Raw genomic sequence first — 5,489 nt, 5'->3', positions numbered from 1 at the left:
CTGCATTTATAAAAGAAAATAAGGGTAATTTAAGTCTTTTCAAGGATGCAACTATATAGAGACAAGCCCTGGTAATATCCACTTTACCTAAACCCTTCCGTTCCTGATCATATACCGTTCCGTAGTTAAGAAGAAAAAAATTACCATCCCCTAGTCTTAAAACAATTCCGGAAGATTTTCATTGAAATTAATGGGAAGCGATATTTTTTACACTTTTTTTTTAAAGGGTAGGGTTTGAATCAGATTATAAATGAAGTTACCACTAAATATCAATGCATTGAATGCCGATTTAGGAAGATCTACAATGCTGAATATTAAGTAAACTCTGACCTAAAATAGACCTATTATACTCTTCATAAGTATTTATCTGTAGTCGGGAAGACACAAAATGAAAGAGACCGCAGCGCCATCTTCGTTTAAAGGTTTCTCCTAAAACCGTAACCCAATAGCCTACTATGTGATTTTGCAATTGGTCGAGTAGGGTCACAGTAGGTGATGGTTTGATCCCTACGAGAAATACAGTACCACCGGGGTACTATGACAAGTAAATTTTACGGTTAAGCATGGGAAGAGCCCTCTGGTGTCAGCACTATAGATCGAGAAGCCTAGTGCGTATAAACTTCCCTCTTCCAAGCTTCAAGCCATTGAAAATATTACAGGGTTATGATATTCATTATTACTTCGTTTTAATCTACTTCTTACGAGGTAGGTCCCCCCAGTTACACGTACGTTAAAAGATAAAGACGTTATGACCGGGGAATAGGAAGGGTTTTCCTTCAAATTCAGATTCCTTTTCTCTCCTTATCTCCAGGATTTTAGTAATTCTTTCAGCTCCGCGATTTTCAAACGTGAGGAAGCCCTGTAGGAGTGTAGGGTCGTTCTAAGACAATTTTACCCCCCCAACCCCCCCCCCGGCTCAAAAAAACAAAGAAAGTTAATTCTAGAACCACAGCGATAAAAGCTCCAACAAAGAGGTATTTTTTAAACAGGGTTCGTACAAAATTTTTGGAATGAAATTCCCTGACTAAATTCCACAAATTTCCCTGACCATTTGCAATAACGTACACGGAGAACATATATGAAACCAATCTAAATTCACTCCAATCAATTTTGCACGAGTTGTTATTGTTATAAAAATTAGCCAATTAATTCGTTTAAATTTAATTTCAAGTGAATCATAAATTTCCCTGACTTTTCCAGGTTTTCCAGGATTTCCAGGTCGTGTACGAACCCTGTTAAATCACTTTTTAGAATGAAGATTGGTTTGGGGAACAAGGGAACGAACCAACCTCAGACATAAATGATAGATTTTAAACATAATTTAAAATCGGTCAGTGTTTCCTAACGATTCATGAGATAAGCGAATTAATTCATGCAATATTGGCCCATTATGTCAAATACTCATTTATTTAATATATTAATTTAACCAACAAATCCCTCTTTCTTTTTTTAAATGACAGCAATTTCCGCCCTAGTCATATCAAAGACATACAGGCAACATCTTAACTCATTCATTATGGAAGGTAATATATTGCCAATCACTAAAAGCTCTTTGAAGCTTGGTTTTCATGGGACCGAATTAGGTAGCAAAAATGTTGCTTTCACGCTTTCGCAACGGCAAGGGATTTTCAAGCAACTGAAATCGGTGCGCCGAAGTAGAACAGTTAGCAATTAATTTATTTCCTGGCCAACATTAATGCGACTCTAACTGAAGTCTGATCAATCTTCTGTCAGCTTTGTTTACTCTAGAAATATCCAGCTGACAAATCAATGTCGTCTGCTCTATGGCATAGTAGGAATAAAATATACAGGGTGTTTCTGAAAAGTCCATCACAAATTAAGGGGCGTGTTTATGGGACCAAACTGAGCGGAAAGTACCAAAGAACATGGGGTGTACAACATTTTGTTACGGAGATATGGCCTTCCAAACATTCGCCCCTAAAACAAGGAAATATCCAAAAATGAGGAGTAACACTTAAGACCGACTAACCAGCTTGTTTAAAATTACTAGACAATTTCAATAGCCTTTAATCGAACAATTGATTTCTACCTTTACTAATCAGAAGCGTATAAATGAGTAGAAGTATGCCTACGGTGGTAATGTAAAATTAATCCCAAGTGACATGATGTTTCAAGATCTTCCCAGCACCAAGTAAAATGGTTCTGATTGAAGGGACTTTTATTAGCACAGCGTAAACAACGTTATTTTCAGGAATTAGTCCAAATGTCCACGGGCGGCATTACAAAAACGAGGCAGTCTTTCGAATGATACTTGGACATGTTGGAAGATCCCTGGCTTGTTCCTGTTATCTCAAACCGTAAAAAGCTACGTAAATCTTCATCATCACGGACAACACTCTTGTACGTTAGGTATGACCTTGAGAAAACCTAAAAGGACATCTCGAATGTATTTGAAAAACCCATCTCCAATTAAGGGGCGTGTTGTTTGTTTCCAACAGAGTAAACTCGCCCAGAGAACAATTACAATGCAGAGCCACGTTTCGGCGTTAATGGCCCACAAAGGTGGTCCCAAACAAAAGAACAAACTTTAATTTGTTTCGTTCAGTAAGTATTTCATGTGTCATAGATAAAACGCCATGATTAATGCACAAAGAAAATGTTATTGACAAGTTTTCGGACCGCGATGCTGAAATGTGGTGGTGCACCATCGTGCATGAACCACATTCTGTTTGTCCTTTTAGGTTTTCTCAAGGTCATACCTAACGTACAAGAGTGTTGTCCGTGATGATGAAGATTTGCGTAGCTTTTTACGGTTTGAGATAACAGGAACAAGCCAGGGAACTTCCAACATGTCCAAGTATCATTCGAAAGACTGCCTCGTTTTTGTAATGCCGCCCGTGGACATTTGGACTAATTCCTGAAAATAACGTTGTTTACGCTGTGCTAATAAAAGTCCCTTCAATCAGAACCATTTTACTTGGTGCTGGGAAGATCTTGAAACATCATGTCACTTGGGATTAATTTTACATTACCACCGTAGGCATACTTCTACTCATTTATACGCTTCTGATTAGTAAAGGTAGAAATCAATTGTTCGATTAAAGGCTATTGAAATTGTCTAGTAATTTTAAACAAGCTGGTTAGTCGGTCTTAAGTGTTACTCCTCATTTTTGGATATTTCCTTGTTTTAGGGGCGAATGTTTGGAAGGCCATATCTCCGTAACAAAATGTTGTACACCCCATGTTCTTTGGTACTTTCCGCTCAGTTTGGTCCCATAAACACGCCCCTTAATTTGTGATGGACTTTTCAGAAACACCCTGTATATTATTCTACTTGCGTCTAGACGTTCCATTATTCATAACAATACACAATCCAGGCCTATGATTGGCTGCGAAAAGTTTTGGTTGTCGAAAATTACAACGCTTCCCTAGCGGCGCGAAAAAAAACAAACAACCTTTTGCCTCGACTACCGCTCCGTGAAAACCAGCCTTTAAAGCGATGGAAAGATTATGGAGATAGGGGGAAAACTCGACTTATTGTTGAGTTCAATGGCGAAATTGAAAAAAATTAAGGAAGATGAAGCTTGGCGATAAAACATAAAAGATGGCCAAGAAAAAAGGCTTGTAAAATACGCAAGAATGAACATGATTTCGCTTAATCAAGCGCTATTACGACGACGTAAGTTTTCTTTGGTGTGTGGACTGGAAACCTTGGCTTAAGATTGCGTAAGTTTGTTCATAAATCGGGTCAGAAAACACGAGAGAAAAAAATTGTAAAGAAAGCGAAAATTTTCTTTATACAACGGAAGTAAGAAGTTGATTACGTCATCATAATTTTTTTCTCACTAATATTGAAGTAAAAGTACTTGAGTTTCAGTCGACAAATATCACATTGTGACAAAAACTTAATGATCTAAAAGATAATTTAAGAATTAAATGGCGGAACGAAATGTTTGAATAATGAGGATAATCTACCTTAATCTTAATTTCGGTTTTCACACTCACTTTAAAGGCTTGAAAGGAACCTAATTAACATTAAAAAAAAGGGTTCCCTGATAGAATTTAATTAATTTTCATTTATGTTCCATACGAAAGCGAGTCTGAGATAATACATATACTATAAATTCTATCTGTATAGCTCTAGTAGTCTAGGAAATTGCGGGGAATTAAGAGTATTGAATTAGAAGAAGCTTTGCCACATACATATTACATCTAATTACCATATTTTTAAATTCATAATTAGCCTTAATTTCACATACTGGAAACGAATGTAATTCCAATTTAAAAAATAATTAAAACATTATATTACATTACTAAAATTAATATAATTTTGGACTTTGTATACTTTTAACCTATATATCTCTAATTCTAATTTCCCTTGGTGTCTCTTAATGTAGGCCCGCGCAGTCCCAATTAGCGATCAATTAATATCATTCACTTTCATCTCTTCCGCTCTTGGTCTTCCCCTATCCATCCCTCATCCTCTTTAGCATGTCCTCATTTTCTGAAGAGTGTCTCAGCGTCTTAATCATTCCATTCATCAAAGTGACCGAAGAGATTTTCATCTCGAGACTTCAAGGAGATGAAGATCCGAAAGAGGCGATAATTCCCGTCGCCTCGACTCATCTTCATTTAAAATTCACTTTTCGACCTCTAAACTTTCGCTCAGGGATCCATTATTCTTCAACTTTTATAAAATTATTCTTTCGCTTTGATAATTTAAAGTCTTAAAGCTGCTTTATATAACGAGTCTTGAAATATTATAGCGTCTCAGTTTGATTTAAAGATTGATGAAAATGGGGCTATGGCAGCTAGGGTTCATTGGAACTTCAGGTTCGAGAACTCCTTTGCCTCGAAGTTGGGATTTCAAATCATACAACCCTAGCCTTTAATTTGCTCAGTGCATCTTCAGAGAAACCTAACCTAACCAAACCAAACACCAGTCCCCTTCTCCAAAATTAAGTACAAAATAATGCTTCTTATACATAGTTTTCAGACCATGGATTCATAACATTTACACAAGGAGGCCAGACTAAGTGGTGGAGTCAAAAGCCAGGTCTCCTTGTGTAAATGGTATGAATCCTCCTAGTCATATGTCTAAGAAAAATGCGCCAGAGTGAAAACATTACAAAGCACTTAAGACTTTTACTACATCTTTTAAGTTTCCATTTCGCAAACAGTTCCTAATACGCTTAAGAAAATTAAAATAACTTAAGCGATTAAAGTTTCGATTAAAAAGAAAAAGATATAAAAATCAAAAGTTTATTTTTTAAAAACGCGAGTAGAAATACAGGTATTTAAATAGTGCAACTTGAACCTCCGCCCACAACGATCGAAGTAAACATAAACCCACATTTCAATTGCAATCGCCTGAGGCATACCCACCTTAGGGAAGGTCGAGTGTTTTGGGAAATTCATAGTTAATTTCGGGAATTGAGAACCGAAACCTACAGTTAGCTTATAAGCCTTCCTCTTCTCTCTCTCAATTCCGAGTATTTACTGACGCGAATCATAATTAATGGCTTCCC

The 5,489-nt window shown here is 36.7% G+C and overlaps 2 protein-coding genes across 5 annotated transcripts in view; one reads left to right on the top strand and one right to left on the bottom strand.

Annotated features, from left to right (window-relative positions):
• LOC149623602 (TBC1 domain family member 2B-like) overlaps window positions 1-5,489 on the bottom strand; it is a 100,100-nt gene that overhangs the window by 57,552 nt on the left and 37,059 nt on the right. The gene's annotated exons all lie outside the window — the stretch shown is intronic.
• The window catches only part of LOC149623603 (uncharacterized), a 69,639-nt gene that overhangs the window by 36,460 nt on the left and 27,690 nt on the right, over window positions 1-5,489 (top strand). The gene's annotated exons all lie outside the window — the stretch shown is intronic.

This window comes from Phalangium opilio, unplaced genomic scaffold (assembly GCF_054372755.1).
Source record: "Phalangium opilio isolate 3A_F unplaced genomic scaffold, DU_Popi_V2 ptg000113l_1, whole genome shotgun sequence".
In the NCBI taxonomy this organism is placed as follows: Eukaryota; Metazoa; Arthropoda; class Arachnida; order Opiliones; family Phalangiidae; genus Phalangium; species Phalangium opilio.
This window is presented reverse-complemented; position numbering and strand designations above follow the sequence as displayed.